At 39.6% G+C, this 23,755-nt stretch overlaps 2 long non-coding RNA genes across 4 annotated transcripts in view; one reads left to right on the plus strand and one right to left on the minus strand.

The window, feature by feature from the left end:
• Gm35105 overlaps positions 1-11,456 on the plus strand; it is a 203,063-nt gene extending 191,607 nt beyond the window's left edge. For all 3 annotated transcript variants that reach the window (XR_001782853.2, XR_386908.4, XR_003953036.1), the window contains one exon: positions 11,207-11,456. This is a non-coding gene — a long non-coding RNA (predicted gene, 35105). The remainder of the gene's footprint in view (positions 1-11,206) is intronic.
• Gm39497 overlaps positions 1-23,755 on the minus strand; it is a 123,693-nt gene that overhangs the window by 49,875 nt on the left and 50,063 nt on the right. The window lies entirely within an intron of this gene.

Here is a 23,755-nt window from a genome sequence, read left to right on the forward strand (position 1 = left end):
GTCAAGTAACATATAAAGGCAGGACTATTAGAATTACTCCAGACTTCTCGCCAAAGACTATGAAAGCCAGAAGATCCTGGACAGATGTTATACAGACACTAAGAGAACACACACGCCAGCCCAGGCTACTACACCCAGAAAAATCTCATTTACCATAGATGGAGAAACCAAAGTATTCCATGACAAAACCAAATTCACACAATTTCTTTCCACAAATCCAGCCCTTCAAAGGATAATAAAGGGAAAACACAAACACAAAGATGGAAACTACACCCTAGAAAAAGCAAGAAAGTAATCCTTTAACAAAACTAAAAGAAGACAGTCACAAGAACAGATTACCAACTTTAACAACAAAAATGACAGGAAGCAACAATTACTTTTCCTTAATGTCTTTTAATATCAATGGACTCAATTCACCAATAAAAAGACATAGACTAACAGATTGGCTACACAAATAGGACCCAACATTTTACTGCTTACAGGAAACCCACCTCAGGGATAAAAATAGATACTACCTCAGAGTAAAAGGCTGGAAAACAATTTTCCAAGCAAATGGTCTGAAGAAACAAGCTGGAGTAGCCATTCTAATATCAATTAAAATTGACTTCCAACCCAAAGGTAGCAAAAAAGACAAGGAGGAGCACTTCATACTCACCAAAGGTAAAATCTACCAAGATGAACTCTGAATTCTAAATATTTATGCTCCGAATGCAAGGGCAGCCATATTCATTAAAGAAACTTTAGTAAAGCTCAAAGCACACATTGCACCTCACACAATAGTAGTGGGAGGCTTCAACACCCCACTCTCACCAATGGACAGTTCCTGGAAACAGAAACTAAACAGAGACACATGGACACTAACCGAAGTTATGAAACAAATGGATTTAACAGATATCTACAGAACATTTTATCCTAAAGCAAAAGGATGTACCTTCTTCTCAGCACCTCATGGTACTTCCTCCAAAACTGACCATATAATTGGTCACAAAACAGGCCTCAACACATACAAAAATACTGAAATTGTCCCATGCATTCTATCAGATCACCAAGGACTAAGGCTGATCTTCAATATCAACACAAAAAAATGGAAAGCCAACATTCACATGGAAGCTGAACAACTCTATACTCAATGATAATTTGGTCAAGGAAGAAAAAAAGAATTAAAGACTTTTTAGAGTTTAGTGAAAATGAAGCCACAACATACCCAAACTTATGGGACACAATGAAAGCAGTCCTAAGAGGAAAACCCATAACCCTGAGTGTCTCCAAAAGGAAACTAGAGAGAGCATACACTAGCAGTCTGACAGCACACCTAGGAGCTCTAGAACAAAGAGAAGCAAATTCACCCAATAGGAGTAGACGGCAGGAAATAATCAAACTCAGGACTGAAATCAACCAAGTGGAAACAAAAAGAACTATTCAAAGAATCAACCAAACCAGGAGCTGGTTCTTTGAGAAAATCAATAAGATAGATAAACCCTTAGCCAGACTAATTAGAGGGCACAGGGACAGTATCCTAATTAACAAAATCAGAAATGAAAAAGAAGACATAACAACAGATCCTGAGGAAACCCAAAACATCATCAGATCCTACTTCAAAAGGCTATAATCAACTAAACTGGAAAACCTGTATGAAATGGACAACTTCCTAGACAGATACCAGGTACCTAAGTTAAATCAGGATCAGATTAACCATCTTAACAGTCCCATTTCCCCTAAAGAAATAGAAGCAGTCATTAATAGTCTCCAATCCAAACAAACCCAGGACCAGATGGGTTTAGTGCAGAGTTCTATCAGAACTTCAATGAAGACCTAATTCCAACTCTCCTCAAACTATTCCACAAAATAGAAACAGAAGGTGCTTTACCCAATTCTTTCTATGAAGCCACAATTAGTCTGATACCTAAACCACACAAAGATCCAATAAAGAAAAAGAACTTCAGACTAATTTCCCTTATGAATATCGATGCAAAAATACTCAAAAAAATTCTCACAAACGGAATCCAAGAACACATCAAAACAATCATCCATCCTGACCAAGTAGGCCTCATTCCAAGGATGCAGTAATGGTTTAATATACGGAAATCCATCAATGTAAGGCACTATATAAACAACCTCAAAGACAAAAATCACGTGATCATTTCGCTAGATGCTGAGAAAGCATTTGACAAAATCCCATACCCCTTCATGATAAATGTCATGGAAAGATCAGGAATTCAAGGCCCATACCTAAACATAATAAAAGAAATCTATATCAAACCAGTAGCCAACATCAAACTAAATGGAGAGAACCTGGAAGCAATTCTACTAAAATCAGGGACTAGACAAGGCTACCCACTTTCTCCCTACCTATTCAAGATAGTACTTGAAGTCCTAGCCAGAGCAATACAACAACAAAAGGAGATCAAGGGGTACAAATTGCAAAGGAAGAAGTCAAAATGTCACTATTTGCAGATGATATGATATTATATATAAGTGACCCTAAAAATTCCACCAGGGAACTCCTAAACCTGATAAACAGCTTCAATGCAGTAGCTGGATATAAAATTAACTCAAACAAATCAGTGGTCTTTCTCTACAAAAAGGATAGACAGGATGAGAAAGAAATTAGGGAAACAACAGCCTTCACAACATTCACAAATAATATAAAATACCTTGGTGTAAATCTAACTAAGGAAGTCAAAGATCTGTATGACAAAAACTTCAAGTCTCTTTAGAAAGAACTTGAAGAAGATCTCAGGAGATGGAAAGATCTCCCATGCTCATGGATTGACAGGATTAATATAGAAAAAATGGCTATTCTGCCAAAAGCAATCTACAGATTCAATGCAATCCCCATCAAAATTCCAACTCAATTCTTCACTGAGTTACAAAAGGGAAATTTGCAAATTTATCTGGAATAACAAAAAACCTAGGATAGCAAAAACTATTCTCAACAATAAAAGAACTTATGGGGGAATCACCATGCTTGACCTAAAGCTGTACTACAGAGCAGTTGTGATAAAAACTGCATGGTCCTGGTAGTGACAGACAGGTAGATCAATGGAATAGAATTAAAGACCCAGAAATGAACCCACACACCTATGGTTACTTGATCTTTGACAAGGGAGCTAAAACCATCCAGTGGGAAAAAGACAGCATTTTCAACAAATGGTGTTGGCACAACTGGCGGTTATCATGTAGAAGAATGAGAATTGATACATTCTTATCTCCTTTTAGAAAGCTCAAGTCTAAGTGGATCAACGATTTAAACATAAAATCAGAGACACTGAAATTTATAGAGGAGAAAGTGGGGAAAAGCCTGGAAAATATGGGCACAGGGGGGAAATTCCTCAACACAACAGCAATGGCCTGTGGTGTAAGATCAAGAATTGACAAATGGGACCTCATAAAATTGCAAAGCTTCTGTTAGGCAAAAGATACCGTCAATAAGACAAAAAGACCACTAACAGATTGGGAAAGGAACTTTACCTATCCCAAATCAGATAGGGGACTAATATCCAATATATATGAAGAACTCAAGAAGGTGGACTCCAGAAAATCAAATAACCCCATTAAAAATGGGGCTCAGAGCTAAACAAAGAATTCTCACCTGAGGAATACCGAATGGCAGAGAAGCACCTGAAAAAATGTTCAACATCCTTAATCATCAGGGAAATGCAAATCAAAGCAACCCTGAGATTCCACTTCACTCCAGTCAGAACGGCTAAGATCAAAAATTCAGGTGACAGCAGATGCTGGTGAGGATGTGGAGAAAGAGGAACACTCCTCCATTGTTGGTGGGATTGCAAGCTTGTACAACCACTCTGGTAATCAGTCTGGCAGTTCCTCAGAAAATTGGACATAGTACTATCAGAGGATCCAGCAATACCTCTCCTGGGCATATATCCAGAAGATGTCCCAACCGGTAATAAGGACACATGCTCCACTATGTTCATAGCAGCCTTATTTATAATAGCCAGAAGCTGGAAAGAACACAGATGCCCCTCAACAGAGGAATGGATACACAAAATGTGGTACATTTACACAATGGAGTACTACTCAGCTATTAAAAAGAATGAATTTATGAAATTCCTCAGCAAATGGATGGACCTGGAGGGCATCATCCTGAGTGAGGTAACCCAATCACAAACGAACTCGCACAATATGTACTCACTGATAAGTGGATATTAGCCCAGAAACTTAGGATACCCAAGATATAAGATACAATTTGCTAAACACATGAAACTCAAGAAGAATGAAGACCAAAGTGTGGACACTTTGCCCCTTCTTAGAAATGGGAAAAAACCACCTATGGAAGGAGTTACAGAGAGAAAATTTGGAGCTGAGACGAAAAGATGGACCATATAGAAACTGCCATATCCAGGGATCCATCCTATAATCAGCTTCCAAACGCTGACACCATTGCATACACTAGCAAGATTTTGCTGAAAGGACCCTGATATAGCTGTCTCTTGTGAGACTATGCTGGGGCCTAGCAAACACAGAAGTGGATGATCACAGTCAGCTATTGGATGGGTCACACGGCCCCAAATTGAGGAGCTAGAGAAAGTACCCAAGGAGCTAAAGGGAACTGCAACCCTATAGGTGGAACAACAATATGAACTAACCAGTACCCCGGAGCTCTTGTCTCTAGCTGCATAGGTATCAAAAGATGGCCTAGTCGGCCATCACTTCAAAGAGAGGCCCATTGGATTTGCAAACTTTATATGCCCCAGTACAGGGGAACGCCAGGGCCAAAAAGGGGGAGTGGGTGGGTAGGGGCTTGTGGGGGTGGGTATGGGGGACTTTTGGAATAGCATTGGAAATGTAAATGAGGAAAATACCTAATTAAAAAAAAACATACTACTTTAAAAAAAGACATAGACTAACAGATTGGCTACACAAAGAGGACCCAACATTTAGCTGCTTACAGGAAACCTATCTCAGTCAAAAAGACAGACACTACCTCAGAGTGAAAGGCTGGAAAACAATTTTCCAAGCAAATGGACTGAAGAAACAAGCTGGAGTAGCCATTCCAATATCGAATAATATTGACTTCCAACTCAAAGTCATCAAAAAAGAAAAGGAGGGGCACTTCATACTCATCAAAGGTAAAATCTTCCAAGAGGAACTCTCATTTCTGAATATCTATGCTCCAAATGCAAGGTCAGCCACATTCATTAAAGAGACTTTAGTAACGCTCAAAGCACATATTGCAACATCACACAATAATAGTGGGAGACTTCAACACTTTCATCAATGGACAAATCATGGAAACAGAAACTAAACAGGGACACAGTATATTTATGAAACAAACGGATTTAACAGATATCTACAGAACATATTGCCCTAAAACAAAAGGATATACCTTCTTCTCAGCACCTCATGGTACCTTCTCCAAAATTGACCATATAATAGGTCACAAAACAGGCCTCAACAGATACAAAAATATTGAAATTTTCCCATGCATCCTATCATATCACCAAGGACTAAAGCTGATCTTCAATAAAAACATACATAATAGAAAACCAACATTCACGTGGAAACTGAACAACCCTCTTCTCAATGATAACTTGGTCAAGGAAGGACTATGCCGGGGCCTAGCAAACACAGAAGTGGATGCTCACAGTCAGCTATTGGATGGATCACAGGGCTCCCAATGGAGGAGCTAGAGAAAGAACCCAAGGAGCTAAAGGGATCTGCAACCCTATAGGTGGAACAACATTATGAACTAACCAGTACCCCGGAGCTCTTGACTCTAACTGCATATGTATCAAAAGATGGCCTAATCGGCCATCACTGGAAAGAGAGGCCCATTGGACACGTAAACTTTGTATGCCCCAGTACAGGGGAACGCCAGGGCCAAAAAGGGGGAGTGGGTGTGTAGGGGAGTGGGGGTGGGTGGGTATGGGGGACTTTTGGTATAGCATTGGAAATGTAAATGAGCTAAATACCTAATAAAAAATGGAAAAAAAAAAAAGGTGAAGGATGTTGGAGGAAGATGCCTAACATTGACTTCTGGCCTTCAGATGCACATTACATGCAGTGTCTAGAATTTCCAATCAATAAAATAATATTAAAACTGTAAAAAAAAAAGAAATTAAATACTTTTTAGAGTTTAATAGAAATGAAGCCACGACATACCCAAACTTATGGGACACAATGAAAGCATTTTTAAGAGGAAAACACATATTCTGAGTGCCTCCTAAAAGAAACTATAGAGAGCACATACTAGCAGCTTGATAATACACCTAAAAGCTCTAGAACAAAGGGAAGCAAATTCACCCAAGAGGAGTAGAAGGCAGGAAATAATAAAACTCAGGGACAATATCAACCAAGTGGAAACAAGAAGAACTATTCAAAGAAGCAACCAAACGAGGAGCTGGTTCTTTGAAAAAATCAACAAGATAGATAAACCCTTAGCCAGACTCACTAAAAGGCACAGGTACAGCATCCTAATTATCAAAATCAGAAATGAAAAGGGAGACATAACAACAGATCCTGAAGAAATCCAAAACACCATCAGATCCTTCTACAAAAGGCTATACTCAACAAAACTGGAGAACCTGGATGAAATGGACAAGTTTCTATACAGATACCAGGTACCAAAGTTAAATCAGGATCAGGTTAATGATCTAAACAGTCCAATATCCCTTTAAAAAATAGAAGTAGTCATTAATAGTCTCCCAACCAAAAAAAGCCCAGAACCAGATGGGTTTAGTGCAGAGTTCTATCAGACCTTCAAAGAGGATCTAATTCCAGTTCTTCACAAACTATTCCACAAAATAGAAGCAGAATGTACTCTACCCAATTCATTCTATGATGCCACAATTATTCTGATACATAAACCACAGAAAGACCCAACAAAGATAGAGAACTTCAGACCAATTTCCCTTATGAATATTGATGCAAAAATACTCAATAAAATTGTTGCTAACCGAATCGAAGAACACATCAAAACAATCATCCATCCTGACCAAGTAGGTTTCATTCCAGGGATGCAGGGAATGTTTAATATATGAAAATCCATCAACATAATCCAGTATATAAACAAACTCAAAGACAAAAACCACATGATCATCTCATTAGATGAGGAGAAAGCATTTCACAAAATCCAACCACCATTCATGATAAAAGTCTTGGAAAGATCAGGAATTCAAGGCCCATCCCTAAACATGATAAAAGCAATCTACAGCAAACAAGTAGCTAACATCAAAGTAAATGTCGAGAAACTGGAAGCAATCCCACTAAAATCAGGGACTAGACAAGGCTGCCCACTTTCTCCCTACCTATTCAAAATTGTACTTGAAGACCTAGCCAGAGAAAAATCGACAACAAAAGGAGATCAAGGGGATACATATTGTAAAGGAAGAAGTCAAAATGTCACTATTTGCAGATGATATGATAGTATATATATATAAGTGACCCTAAAAATTCCACAAGAGAACTCCTAAAGCTGATAAACAGCTTCAGTAAAGTAGCTGGTTATAAAATTAACTCAAACAAGTCAATGGCCTTTCTCTACACAAAGGATAAATAGGCTGAGAGAGAAATTAGGGAAACTACACCCTTCACAATAGTCACTAAGAATATAAAATACTTGGGTGTGACTCTAAGGAAGTGAAAGATCTGTATGATAAGAACTTCAAGTCTCTGAAGAAAGAAATTAAAGAAGATCTCAGAAGATGGAAAGATTTCCCATGGTACTGGTATAGTGACAGAGAAGTAGACCAATGGAATAGAATTGAAGACCCAGAAATGAACCCACACACCTATGGTCCCTTGATCTTTGACAAGGGAGCTAAAACCATCCAGTGGAAAAAAGACAGCATTCTCAACAAATGGTGCTGTCACAACTGGATGTCATCATTTAGAAGAATGCGAATTGATCTGTTCCTACCTCCTTGTACTAAGGTCAAATCTAAGTGGATCAAGGAACTCCACATAAAACCAGAGACAGTGAAACTTATAGAGGAGAAAGTGGGGAAAAGCCTGGAAGATATGGGCACAGGGTGAAAATTCCTAAATAGAACAACAATGGTTTGTGCTGTAAGATGGAGAATCAACATATGGGACCTCATAAAATTGCAAAGCTTCTTTAAGACAAAAGACACCGTCAATAAGATAAAAAGGCCACCAACAGATCGGGAAAGGATCTTTACCTATCCTAAATCAGATAGGGGACTAATATCCAATATATATACAAAGAACTCAAGAAGGTGGCCTCCAGAAAATCAAATAACCCCATTAAAAATGGGGTTCAGAGCTAAACAAAGAATTCTAACCCGAGGAATAACAAATGGCGGAGAAGCACCTGAAAAAATGTTTAGCATCCTTAATCATCAGGAAAATGCAAATCAAAACAACCCTGAGATTCCATCTCATACCAGTCAGAATGGCTAAGATAAAAAATTCATGTGACAGCAGATGCTGGTGAGGATGTGGAGAAAGAGGAACACTCCTACATTGTTGGTTGAATTGCAAGCTCGTACAACCACTCTGGAAATCAGTGTGGCAATTCCTCAGAAAATTGGACATAGTACTACTGGAGGATCCAGCAATACCTCTCCTGGGCATATATCCAGAAAATGTTCCAACCGGTAAGAAGGACACATGCTCCACTATGTTCATAGCAGCCTTATTTATTATAGCCAGAAGCTAGAAAGAACCCAGATGCCCCTCAACAGAGGAATGGATACAGATAATGTGGTAATTTTACACAATGGAGTACTACTCAGCTATTAAAAATGTAATGAAATTCCTAGGCAAATGGATGGACCTTGAGGGCATCATCCTGAGTGAGGTAACCCAGTCACAAAAGAACTCACATGATATGTACTCACTGATAAGTGGATATTAGCCCAGAAACTTAGAATACCCATGATATAAGATACAATTTGCAAAACACGTGAAACTCAAGAGGAAGGAAGACCAAAGTGTGGACACTTTGCCCCTTCTAGAATTGGGAACAAAACACCCATGGAAGGAGTTACAGAGACAAAGTTTGGAGCTGAGATGAAAGGATGGACCATCTAGAGACTGCAATACCCGGGGATCTATCCCATAATCAGCCTCCAAACGCTGCCACCATTGGCAAGATTTTGCTGAAAGGACCCTGATATAGCTGTCTTTTGTTAGGCTATGCTGGGGCCTAGTAAACACAGAAATGGATGCTCACAGTCAGCTATTGGATGGATCACAGGGCCCCCAAAGTAGGAGCTAGAGAATGTACCCAAGAAACTAAAGGGGTCTGCAACCCTATAGGTGAAACAACAACATGAACTAACCAGTACCTCCCGGAGCTCGTGTCTCTAGCTGCATATGTATCAGAAGATGGCCTAGTTGGCCATCAGTACAAAGAGATACCCATTGGTCTTGCAAACTTTATATGCCTCAGTACAGGGGAATGCCAGGGCCAAGAAGTGGGAGTGGGTGGATAGGCGAATGGAGGGGTGAGGGTATGGGGGACTTTTGGAATAGCATTGGAAGTGTAAATGAAGAAAATACCTAATTAAAATAAAATAAAAAAACAGTAAATGTCCAAGGAGCATATTGAAGGATTTGAAGGGAGAAAGGAAATTTAAAATGTAATTGTATTATAAACTCAAAAATAATTTTAAAAGGAATTTGACTATAAACAACAAAATTTTAGCATATTTAGAAAATAGGAAAGAATGTCTGATGATGTTGAAATCCATCAACAGAAAATAGCTATAATCAAGTCCTTATGCAGTTGAATAATTTGGACACTATACATTTCTCAGATCTTCCTTTTAGAAGGAGTCTGTGGTCAGCCTGCTGCTGCTGGAAGTCCACCCTAAGACTTCATGGACTGCCTGAGTTACATAGAACTGCTTTATCCAAGGCCATCTTCATTTCTTTGATGTCCATGTGTAAACATTAGCCCAACCTGGAACAACTGTAAATGCTCTGAAGTGCACACCCCAAGCTATTTTTTATTTGTTTGTAATACTGTGGGTCAGGAATTGGATCAGGGGCCAGCTAGGCAGTTTTGTCTCACATGACACCAGCTGGGCTCATTCACTCAATGGCATTCAGCTGTTTGCTGGGCTGAACTAGAAGGTACAATACATACATGGCACTGCAGTGCACCACTAAGTGGCCTCTCTCTTATCATATGATCAACGTAAACTTCCTCACATCATGATGATCTCAGGGCTATTGGTTTTCCAGGTTGTAAGGCAAAAGCTCTAGATCTCACATTTAGAATCATTAGAAGTTCCTAGCATTGTTTCTACTACATAATAGTACTTAAAATAATTCCTAACACCAAGCCCACCCACGGAGAAGAAAAAGAGTTTCATTTCTTGATGAGGGCATAACAAGGTCACATTACAAAGAACTTGTAGAGAGAATCTCTTATGAGGTACACCTGTTAATGAAAAAGCCTCTGGCCGATGAACTGAGGCAGAAAATCAGAGGTGGGACACTGGCAGGACGATAGAGGATTCTGGGAAATAGTGAGAGAATAAAAGGAGATGCAGAGAAAGATTCCAGTGAGACACTGAGAGAGACACTAGTTAAATGTCAGAGACCACCCAAACAATGAAAGTGAGACCATTTCTATACTAAGAATTTTTTGTTGTCATTCTAACAGCCATGTTGGAAGAGTCTGTTTACCTGCAAGCCTCTTAAACTTTCATCCAGCATCTTTAAGAATCACTTAGAAACTAAGGTGACATAAATACTGCTGTGATCATTCCATTCCTTGGAAAAAACAGCATGTAGTCCAAAGACATTCAAGAAAACTAGGTAAATGCACATGGAACCATTCAAGTCATTTGTTGGAATGAAAAATAAGAAATGAAATGAGCTATACTTCAACTGAAAACACTTCTCTAAGAGAGAATGTGGGGACTGGAAAAGAAGACATCATGTCAGGATGAGATCCACTCAGGGCTCGCTTCCTCCTGAAAACCTCAGCTCAGTATGCAGTAGACTACTGTGTTGGTGTACTGAAATAGATTGTGTAATAGGAGGTCTTACAGATCTATCCAGATATGAAAGTCAATGGCAGGAGGTCACTTTCTGAAACTTTCAGGTTGTCTTAGGTAAAAGCATCTGCAGTAGGCAGCTACTGTGATCTTGATTCTGGAAATAGTTTCCTATATTAAAGGTAGAATGCCGTAGGTGTGTTGAGCAATCATATTGTAGCTGTGGAATGTGGGCTATAAAGAATTAAAACTTCTCCCCCAAACTACAGGTGAAAATTTCCTGAAGCCCTGGCACCAGAAGAGGAGCCTTCTCCCAGGATGATTCTGATCATTTACCTCACGCAAAATTTGCATATGCTAACTGCCTGATATTCATTTCATATTGTCTAGAAATTATAATAGTGCTATTGGCAAGGTACAGAGAAATTTCAATTTTCCCTCACCAGTAAATTGACACATTTGTATTTTCCACCCCCTCCCTGTCTCCCATTTTTTAAACAGTAAAGCTATAAATGGCAAGCTCCAAATTCTATTGACAACACTTGTGGCCTTGTGACTCATATGATCTCCTAGTCTTTACATACTGCCCTATTTTGTGAGAACTGAATACGAGCTGTCCTTCTCAGACAACAGCTCTTTGAGCCAATCTGCTCTAAGCTCTAGTCATTTCTCACTTGGGTTATTGCAGTAAGTGCCTTACCGATCTGTCTACTCACACACTTCCTTACCTTGCATTCTTAACAAAGAAAATAGGAGCAGAGGCAGCCCAAAAGAAAGTCAGTTCACAGACAACTTTCTATTAATTGTCAGTCTCATACTCTAAGGAAAAATGTTCACTAAGACTATCAAAGCACTCAGTATAAACATTGCATGAGCAGTGAGCAGGGACAATTTTCACATCAATATGCAGGACTAGTTTCCTTTTTTATGTAGTTGTAGCTTCTTGGAGTGGTCTGCATCCTAAGCTTGGTCTTACTGTTCATCTTCTGTTTGCTTTGGTTTGGCAGTGGTGTTATCAGTTGGCTTCACACTAGGAGGCTTCGGTTATGACAACATTTTTTCATGTTTGAACTTTCTTAGTTCACAAGCCTTGTGCAAAGTATGTATTCAAACAAGACAATGTATGCATATTCTTACTTGATGCCCCAACCCTAACCCTGAACTGGAGCTTGCCATAGCAAATGCCTGCTCTCTAGACACTTTGGTGTTTGCCTGTGGCAACCCATCTCTTCTCTCTACAACTACAATTAATCCTATCCTACATATTAGAAATTGATACCAGAGAATGAGGGAACCAAGATCTTGTTATACATCAAAAGTATCTTTATGATCCACCAAAATTTCCCAACCTATTGGTTGGTAAACAACAGCTTAGAAAAGTAGCCTATATGTTGTTCATTTAACAAACAACCAGGAAAGTACAAATGATTTAGAGAGTGTAAGCCCTACATGATAAAAGTTGAATAAGCATACTTGATGTTATAGCAAGTAGATTGTGTAACTTCTTAGCCACTGGGGTGACACACACAACATTGCTGTTAGTGAGAGCTACCACTCTTCCATGCATCTGGCAAACATGAACTGAATCCTTGGGGTTGAGTCAGATATTGCCTGGGGCTGGGCTCTGAAAGAAGTTCAGGTCTGGAATGATAGAAAAATACACAAAAACCGAATGGTACAGAAAGGCTATTTTGTAATAAAAGAGTAGACTTTTTAAAGGATTTTATTTTTCTTTATGTTTGTGCATGTGTTTATGAGAGTGCCTGAAGTAGGCCAAAGACGAAGTCAGATACCATGGAACTGGAGTTACAGGTGGTTCAGAGCCTCCCAAAGCGGGTGCTTGGAACTAAATTCTAGTCCTTTGCAAATGATTGACTACTGAGGCACATCTCCAACACCCAGGGTGGTCTCTTTAAAAGCATTATGGAAAATGTTACATATTTTAGGTGATAGAGATTGAATCCAAATCTAAGCATGCACTCTACCACTGATCTTCCCGCAACCCTGAAAGCATCTTTTCTTGTTTTGAGGAACTCAGAGAAACATCTTGAGGGAGGTAATGCCCAAAGATTCACCTTAAAATATGTGAAAGTTTGCTCAACAAATGGAGGGAAAGCTATATTCTAATAGAGGAAGTGTGAAGGAAAGATGGTGATGATAAGCCCTCTATTGCTACTAAGACAGAAAGGAAAGGCAACAAAGCAGGAGAGAAGAGAAGAGCTGGAAAAGACAGGCTGTTTTGAATATGGAGATACACCTCTCAAATCCCCCCAAGAGGAAAGGCTTGCTAGTCACAGGAGCCCAGTGAGCTGATGCTTCTCAACTGTCAGTTCCTTTCAGTGTCAGCCTCACTTGCAGAGAGCCACTTTACACAAAATCACACCATCCTGTGGCCAGCCCACATACAATGACATCTAAAGCAAGGGTATAAATGAGTGGTCACTTTGGCCTAATTTAAGACCTCTTCAAAGAGCAATCTAGCTCTCCAATTCCCTAGAAGGAGGCTGTCTCTAGGTCTCTAATGCAACTCAGCCTTTCCCTGTGACCACTCCTATTTCCTCCTCCTTCCACAGTCATCGATCCCAGAAGCTCTCCTTAATAACTAACTTGCACATTAACTCAGTCTCAGAGTCTGTTTCCTAGGAAACCTAAACTGTGGCAAAGGCCATTAACACCTACTGAGCTACTTAAATGTGAGGCACCATCTCTCTCTCTCTCTCTCTCTCTCTCTCTCTCTCTCTCTCTCTCTCTCTCACACACACACACACACACACACACACACACACACACACACGCACACACACAGAGGGTGGGTGTTAAAAGAAAAAATGAACTTAGAGCTCTTTTGAGATCATTAATCTGCCCTTCCACAACTATCACATGACCACTGTCTGTGTTCCCCTTGAGAAAGGATGCTGTCAGATTCCAGGGATGTCTTCCTACTTATGCTCACAACTACCCTCAAAAGAGGCTAGCTGGGGAAGAAATGCATCTTTGCCTTCCAATTTAACCCTAAAGGTGACTGACTGTAGGGTATCTGAAGAGAAGTTCTTTGTATAGGACTTTACCCATGGCTCAGGTACCCTCATCTATCTACTTATTTGTTCATTCAAGAATCATCCTTGAGCCGGGCATGGTGCACGCCTTTAATCCCAAAACTCGGGAGGCAGAAGCAGGCAGATTTTTGAGTTCGAGGCCAGGCTGGTCTACAAAATGAGTTCCAGGACAACCAGGGCTATACAGAGAAACCCTGTCTCGAAAAACAAAACAAAAAACAAAAAACAAAAAACAAAAACAAACAAAAAAAGAAGCATTCCTTGAGATGGGGATGTACCTCAGTGGCTTCATGACAGCTGTGCATGTATGCAGGTGTGTGTGTGTGTGTGTGTGTGTGTGTGTGTGTGTGTGTGTGTGTGTATGTGCACACATACATGCACACACATAGATTTGTAGGTATGATACACACACACACACACACACATATATATAGCTTGTGGATATCAAAGATAGATGTTGAATGCCCTCCTCAATTCCTCTACATATTTTTTTCTGAGATGGAGACTCTGACTAAACCTGGAGCTAGCTGGCCAGTTCAGTTAGACTGGCTTTCTCCATTTCCCCGAGCATAGGATTATAGGCATTCACTGAACCTAGATTTTTAAATATGCGTCTTGGTGATCTGAACTCTAGTTCTTGTGCTTGCATGGCCAGCTGTTCATCAATGGTGTTATCTCCCATTCCAAAACAGCTCTTCATAGCTTCCCTCACTACTATCACCTTTAATGTTCATTAGATTTAAGTTGCCTATGAGAAGGGAGTATAACTGTAAGGGTGAGGTGGTTCTCTTCAACTGAGTGCACCCTTTACCAAAGAATAACTATGAATATCCACCAATACTTCCAGCAGCTAGGGAAATCAAGACATTGGTCCTGGATGGGTGATTCTAGGTGGCTCAGGAGGTAGTGTGCCACAGAATGTGAGCTTTGATCAGCAAGCATATTAATGTAGCAAAATGTGAGAATGCAAAAGGAAAAGGAAGATAAAAGTTTGAAAATGAATCCAGACTTGATGATAAGACAAAGCATGGTCTTTTAGTTGCATATGAGGCTAGGTCATGGCTAGAAGCTGCATGACCATATTGCATGCAGCAATTGCTGTTGCTGCCATGTTCCAAGTAGGCATCAAAGAAGGAGAAGTGAACATATGGCAGAAAGAATGGGAAGGAGGAGATAGAAATGGCAGGAACAAAAAGGAGATGGATGTGGTGGAACAGGCCTGTAAATCCATCACTAGTGAGACAGAGACAGAAGGATCTCAAGTTTGAGGCCAGCCTGGACTACATAGTGAGATTCCATCCCAACCTGTGAAACACTACACAGCTTTTCAGTGTAAATTCTACATGGAGAATTATTTTTGGCATTTTCCCTGTAGCATCTAGAACAATGTGTGGCAAATGAAAGGTGGCTTTACTTGTCATCTTTGCTCTGAACACACTGAGCCACAGAAGTTAGATGTCTGGGGCTTACAGCAACAAGCACTTACTTCTCCTTTGTGGTCCTAACATCAGCTCTAGCAACTCTGACCTAAGTTGGGATTTGGCTTCAGATCTGCCCTATTAGCTTCCTATGCCAGGGACCTGGTAGACATAGTAGACCCATTATTCTTTTAGTGACAGGCAGAATCCTCCAAAACTAGAATTTCCAATGCCTCTAAAAGTTCTGCTACAGTCTGGAACACTTTCACTTCCACTACTCCTATTTAATTGGCATTAGCAATTCATATGAGCAAGCTTCACTTTATTGGAACTGACAGAGAAGCACATCCCTTCTGGAGTCATGGAAAAGGAGAACCAGTATTTTCTTTAAAATAATGAAATCTAGAATAATGATCAATAGGTATTTGTTGAATGACTGTATAGATGAATCTACCAGTACTGAAAGAGGAAATTTGTGATATATTCTACTCAGTCAAAAAGGCAAATCAGAGATTGGGGGGTTAGCTCAGAGATTAAGAGCACTGGCTGCTCTTCTAGAAGTCCCAGGTTTGGTGCTCAGTACCAATGTAACAGCTTATAGTCATTTCTAACACCAGAGACAGAGAATCCAATGCTTGCTTCTGGCTCTGGTGCCTGCAGGCACCAGGCATGCATATGGACACAGACACAGATACAGGCAAAACACTCATACACGTAAAATAAATATATTTTAAAGGGCAATTAATACACTGGGGTCTAACTTTTAAAATACACATACAAAGCTCAGAATCAGGCCTTGTCAGATGCACACTAATGTAAAGAAAAGGAATTGGATATGGAAGCAGCAGCCAGTCACCAGTGTACTTTCAGAAAGGGGAATAAGAATGGGTGAGAATGAAGGGAGATGAAGGGAACATTTGCTTCTTCGCCATGTGAGCATCCTTTACAAAAAGGTATCACGCTAAAATATATATGATTTAAAAAAAACACTTTTTGTTGATTCTTTCTGAATTTCATATCATGCACCCCAGTACCACCCATCTCCCCATTCCCTCCTATCTGCCCTCCACCCTTGCAACCTCCCTTCTCAAAATAAAAAAAGAAATCCACACAAACAAATAAAAAATTAACAAAACAAAATAAAACAAAGCACAGAAAGTGTGTCACAGTGTGTCTCACACTGTGTATCCCTCTGTCCACACATCTTCACTTGTCAGTGTTCATTGCAATGAGTCATTGGATCCTCACTGGGACTCCTCCTAGTTATCTTGTTGTTGCCCTGTGTCATTGAGATCCTGCAGCTTTGGAATGGTAAGATCTGTCCTTTCATGCATCCCAACAATTTACAGATGATATAGTTTGGAGGTGGGCCAAGTAAGACCCCTGAATCTGGGCCTGGGTGGTAGCTGAGCTGGTCAACCTTCCAGCTCTCCCTTATCTACACCACCAGGGTGAGCTTTTCAGCTCTGCTCTAGCTAGGCTGCCATTGGCAGGAGACAGAATCAGCCCTCCTGCTCTCATGACCTCTCACCCTCTGGAGCCAGCTCCACTGTGCTGCCCAGTGAGGCACAGAGCCCACTCTCCCATGTGATGCAGCCGGTGAGGGTCTTTGTATGCTTTGAAAGAAGAATATGGAAAAATGACTCAGTGTCCATTGTGAAGCATCTCACGACCCAGAATCTGCACTGGAAAAATGTCAAATGAGCAATTTGGAGGAAGGAAGTTAATGTCATAGTAAGACTGACAAATTAATAACAAAATAAGCCCTAACTGTTATAATTGTTCAGTTACTGCTCTGACATTTAAAACATATTACAACCTTTATGGTAAGTGTCTTTATCTAGCTTGTGCAATGATTATGAAATTACTTTAAGACTATCCTGCACTTATGTTGTATAAAGATGAATATTTACTTACCCCATACCATGTATTGAGTAGACATTTAGTGTTTGTTGTACTTAATATGCAAAAATTCAAAAAAGTCTATTTACGTTTATATTTCCAATTCATGCTGGATTATTAAGTGTCTTTAATAGAGTAACATACTCTAAATGCCATTATTTGTCTTGAAGTTGCTGCAAAAATCCATATTGTAAAATAAGTTAGATGTTCAACTTTCCACACATTTTGTCTGAAACTGGATGCCTTGCTGTAGTAGAGATGAATGTAAACTCTTTTAATTATTCACTGTATTGAAGTAGTGTCTTAGAACATTTTCCCAGGAATATGAATTGACCACTTTGCATATGTAACATCCCAGCAAACATGGAAAGTAGCAGAAGAAAGCCAGAGATGTAGCTCAGTGACTGAATGCCTACCTAGCAAAGTTCTGGGTCTCATACTTACCACCATAATGAAGAAAAGAAAAGATTAAAAAATTGAATAGTTAAGGAGGTGGAAAAGTAGCTGAGATAAGTATTCCTGGTTTTCAACTTGACTATATCTGGAAATAACTAAAATAACCAAATGGCTAGGTTTTAGTATACTTCTGAGGGATTTCTGCTTAGTTTGAAGGTCCACTTCTAATGCAGATCTTTTGAGGTGGGAAGACACAGTTTTATTCCAGATCTTTCAAACTGGGAAAACCTGCCTTTAATTGGGCTACACCTTCTGCTGGAAGCCTATATAAGAAGAGGGAAGAATGAAGTTTTTTTGATTTTTGCTTGCTTGCTCTTGACTTACTAGCAAGTTTACTTCCTCACTGGCATTAGAGCCTACTTTCTGGGGATTCCAGTGTACACTGAAGACCAACTGAGACATCCAGCCTTGTGGACTGAACAACTACTGGATTCTTGGACCTTCCATTCATAGGCAACCATTGTTGGATTAGATGGCCTGTAAGTCATTCTATAAGTTCTCTTACTCTAGGAGAACCCTGACTAATATAGTAGCCAAGACCATCAACACCCCCATCCCCAAGCCTTCACCAACCACTCACATACTCCACTAAATTCATTGCAAAGAACAAATGCACTCCTCTCTCAAGAAAAGGTAATATATAGTCCATTTAAAATTTGAGGATATGGTTTTTACGTGCAAGGGATGGAATCCAGGGACTAGCTCGTGCAAGACAAATGCTCTACCATTGTGCCTGCTCCCTAGCTCTAAACTTTGGCAAGTTCAAGGAATCTTTAAGGTGATTCTTCGTATTAATAATTTCTGTTTGGGGTAATATGGTGACAATTTTGGTTGTCAAACTGACTGTATATGGATTCAACAAAAACTCAAGCTGCTGGACCCTTCGGTGAGGAATTTTTCTGATCAAATTATTTAAAGTAGGAAGATCCATTTTAATTCCAGGCAGCAACTTCTGGGGCCATGAAAGACAAAAACTACTCCTGCTCACCCTCAATGGCAATTTTGTCTATGCTGTTGCTGTGACATTCTTTCGCCAATATTATAACAATGTCTCCAGGATTCCAGCATAGACTGAAAACTAGCAGCAGTCCAGGAATCTTCCAGGCCATCAATAGACAAACAGCCTCGTGGACTGAACAACTATTGGATCCTTGACATTTCCAGTACAAAACAGTAATTGTTATACTATTTTGACATCTTATATGCCAATCTAGTAAATCTCATGTATATATCTATATCTATCTCTCTATATATAATGAATATGTATTCTTATATTCTATCAGTTTAGTTTTTTAGAGAACCCTGACTAATATGGGTAGTACTTTCAAATTTGCAGGTTTCTATCCAAATTCAAGTTTGTTCAATTATCCAAAGCCAGACTCACTTGTGGTTCTGGCTCCTGTTAGTCCCATTTATAGGATGCTCATTGCAAATTGCACTGTGAATGAATTCAGTCACACTTACTTACTTCAAATCCCAGAGCACTGTACTTCCTTCCCAGTGAAGAAAGTGTAACCTAGGTCCAAATGATCGGTTGACACACACTCGGCTTGAGAAGAGGGAGTTTCACAGTCTAAATAAAGGTTATTGATCTGTGGCATCATGGTATGATCACAGCTAATAAAGATATCTGCTTTGCTGACTTATACCTGGGTCAGTGCATCACAGCAAGTTTCTTCCTAGCTGGTGTCATGAGGACACTGACAAAGTGTCATCATTTCATTAAGGGTTTACTTTCAGTGTTGGCCTGTGGCTATTGAGGATGTTCCAAATCTCAAAGAGATCTTGACTTCCCATTATGCTAGTGAAGATGAATTCTTTCAATTGAAAGTGTTAGAAAATTAAGACTCAAGTTACATGAAGCACAGAGTATAAATTGTTTGTTTGCCTCTGAACCCTATAGAGTAGTCAAAAGAATTAAGTTCTCTGAATGTCCATGCTTGGATTTCTCAATGATCTCAAGATGAGTCAACCCCTCAGTACATCATAAGGACTGAGAAAGCAAAGAATTCCTCCCATGGAAAAGAAGAAAAGTCGAATTCTGGGCAGGAAAACAACTTATGTTTACTTCAAAGAATTTGTTTAAAATTGTTGCCCACATTTCCCTTGTTAGCTACGAATCACTTTTTGCAGATAAGGAACACCAGTACAGTTGTAACAAGCTCCATCTTGCCTAATTCTTGTTTCCTGATTCCTTCCCTGCATATGGTATTTAGTATCCATTCCACCGCATCTTGGAGTCAAAACTTAAAATCATTACCTCTGGTCAGCATCAAATTGCCAGACTATCTAGATCAAGCACCTGGGAAAATGATGATCTCTATCCATAATCCCTAACCTAATACACACATCAATATTCACCACTTCTGCAAAAAAAAAAAAAAAAACTAGGTGACACTTAAAACATCCACCTCCTACATCTAGTACACAACAACAATGATGCTTATTTTCTGTCTCTCTACTACCCATTTTTTAAATGGTGTTTTCTTATTGCGGTAAGCTTTTTAGTAATGTTACAAATGGCCAACTTACTATAATATAACTGTCCTTCTTTTCTTACTGATGCTGTGATAAATACCATAACTCAAAGCAATTTGGGTAAAATAAAAAATAAAAAGTTGTATTTGGCTTACAGGTTACAATCCTCCTGAAGGGGAAATGGGCATGGGCTCACAGCTGGAACCTGTAAATGGGAATTAAAGCAAAGAGTAATGCTGCTTACTAACTTGCTTTCTATGGCTTGCTTTCTTGTTTTCTTCTTTCCTTCCTTCCTTCCTTCCTTCCTTCCTTCCTTCCTTCCTTCCTTCCTTCCTTCCTCCCTCCCTCTCTCTCTCTCTCTCTCTCTCTCTCTCCCTCTCTCTCTCTCTCTCTCTCCCTCTCTCTCCTTCTTTTTCTTTTTGTTTTGTTTGTTTTGTTTTTCAAGACAGGGTTTCTCTGAGTAACAGCCCAGGCTGTGATGGAACTCCCTTTGTAAGCCAGAGTGTAAGGCTAGACTCGTGCTGCCACCACTCCAGGCTTCAACCCAAGGATGGCACTACCCACAGAGGGCTGAGTCTTCCAATCAGAAATCAAAAAACTGAATCACAGGCATGACCACAGGCCAACTGGTGGAGACAATTCCTCAGCTGAGGTTTCCTCTTTCCAGATGACCATAGTATAGAGTTGAAAAAATTTAACCACCACAGTAACACTGATGACTCTCATGAGCTCCAACTCTGTGGCAGGTATCTTACATATATAATCTCAAAGTAGAATAAGAACCTTAGAAATACTGCTTGAGAAGAGATCACAGCTAGGGCATACATAAACTACATTATAAATCTGAGCTTTAATACATTGAGCTGTTGCTGCCATGTGTCACATTAATGCTACTCAAATGGTAAAGAACTTCATTTGCTCAAAGTTACCCAATTTCAGCTAGAAGTTTTTTTTCTAACTTGCTAGATAAGAATCAATGTCTTCATTGAAATGTTTAAACATAAATCGAAAGGTAAAACAAAGGACAGAGACTGAGCTGAAGATGGTGTAAATTCTGAATTGTCTCTCCCCTTTTCCTTAGCCATTACTATTCCCAATCACTTTCTTTTTGCTTTAATTTCCATGTTTCCATTTAAAGGAAATACTCACTGACTTAATTCCTTGCTAAGCCCTTTTCTTAATAGAAGATGCTGCAGCTTAACTGACTCAATCTCTATTCTCTTCTGGGATTACTTCCCTTCCCAGCCCCCTCCCCCACTTTTGCTTCATTGTGGCTTTTAATGTTGCTTTGTTTCAGTCTGTTTAAAGTGACTGTGTTTTTTCCTCTTGTGTATATAAGTGTGATATGCATGCATGTGTTAACTCGTGTGTGTGTGTGTGTGTGTGTGTGTGTGTATGGATGGAGGTTGCCAGGCACTGGGTATCATGATAGAAGCAGGGCCAGGCTCTCTATGAGGCTCCATGAAGGAAGCCAATCTTGTGTCTTCTGACTATGGTGGTTACCTGCATTCCCTGGGTTGATCCAACTTCTACCTTTAAATTTCATGTGGTGGATTTTGCCAAAAGTTTTTCTTTTTAAGATTTATTTTATTCGTGTGTGTGTGTGTGTGTGTGTGTGTGTGTGTGTGTACGTGCACATGCATGTGGGTACCTGTGGAGGCCCAAGAAGGCAACAGATGTCCTGGCCTGGATTTATAGGAGGTTGTGGGCCACTTGGCATGCTTGCTGAACTCAGGTGCTCTGGAAGAAGAGCCAGCACTCCTCTTAACCATGGACCCATGCTCTGCACATACATCTTCTACATTTTTCTTCTGTTTCTTCTCTTCTTATATGTACACTTAGTGGCAAATTTGGGGCCTACTTAATCATTTTAACATCCTTAATTATATTTGCAAGGGATCTTTTTTCAAATAAGGTCATATTCATAGGTACTGAATTTTAGGACATGCACTTCATCCTCTATGGTGTTGTGCATAGACACCAGAAACTTACGCATATTATATGATCTATCTCTGACCTCCAGCACCAGCCTCCAAATCTAGGACCATTTAAAAACAGATAGGGTCTTGCTATATTGTCCTGCTAACCTCAAATTCTCAGGATATCCTCTGGCTTTAGCCTGATGAGTACCTTGGGCAATAAGCAACAACTACTATACTCACCTTCTTATCTGTATTTTCTTTGGAGCCACATTCATAGCTATAACATCACTGAACTTACAGAGGTCTCACAGAGATACCACTTTTTATGAAATAACTCCTTAAATCCTAATTTTTAAATTTTCTGTATCATCATTGAGAGTATATATCTTACATGATGAAAAAAATATTTCCCCAGAAAATGCCTATGGTGATGTCAAAATCCCAAGTCCATGGTTATGGGGTTTGATAATGGGTCATTTGGGAAGTGGTTGAGTCATGATACTGAAGTCCTCCTGAATGGGGTCAGTGCTCTATTAAAACAAACAAACAAACAAACAAACAAACCTCCAGAAACAATGTCCATACCCCTTCTGCCATAGAGAATACACAGAAAGAAGTCACTGTCTATGATCAGAATGCAGTCACCAGACACCAAATCTAATGGCATCATTATCTCAGACTTCCTAATGTCTATAACAATGAGAAACAAATTTCTGCTGTTCATAAGACCCCGGTGTTTGGTATATTGTCATGGAAACTACAAACTAAGATAAACAGCTTTCTGTTTTAAGGACCTCATTTGTTTACTCAATGGGTAGTATCTGACATACAATTTAAAAATATTTATTGGTGTCAATCTGCTCAAAATACAAGTCTTTCATGGCCACTTTGGGAACAGAGATCATCTGTGACTGATTGTTGTCAACATTTTTTTTCCTCTCCTGAAATTGTAGAGGACATGCCCATAGGATCCAGGTCTCCTAACACAAGGATCAAAACCATGATGCTTTCAGGTAAGTAGATATGCTTGATGTGTGAGAATAACTTCCCAAGGAGTCTAAAGAGGACCATTTGGAAACTGTACAAAGAGGTGTATTTCCCCCTTTTCCAAGGAGTGTGAGTACTTGAAAGTTGAAAAGAGGACAAACTGGTTAATTATCCGCCCCTGCACTTAGAGAAAACAACATAAAATAGTCATGAGTAATACAACCTTTAGACTTCTCTGGAATGCAATGCCTACATTCTTTCCAAGTGGACACTGATGGTGTTGATTCAGTTTTGTGTTTGACTCTAAAAGCAAAAGGCAACTTGGAGATATCTGGTGGCCAGCTGCCAAAAGCATTCATCTAAAGGTCTGATAGTAGTTTTCTTTAGAAGTATAAGTTATTCTCAGGTTATCATTTATACTGACTGTAAGGAAGCAAACAGTACCTGTAAGAAAAGTTAAATTTATCATGTGACTCCAAGATTCCTTTGAAAAGAATTCCTATTTCAAAGAAAACAGTATTTGTCATAGTAAGGATTACTGACAAAACACCACAACCAATGCAACTTGGGGAGGAAGAGTTTATCTGGCTTACATTTCC

Source organism: Mus musculus, chromosome X, assembly GCF_000001635.26.
Source record: "Mus musculus strain C57BL/6J chromosome X, GRCm38.p6 C57BL/6J".
Lineage (NCBI taxonomy): Eukaryota > Metazoa > Chordata > Mammalia > Rodentia > Muridae > Mus > Mus musculus.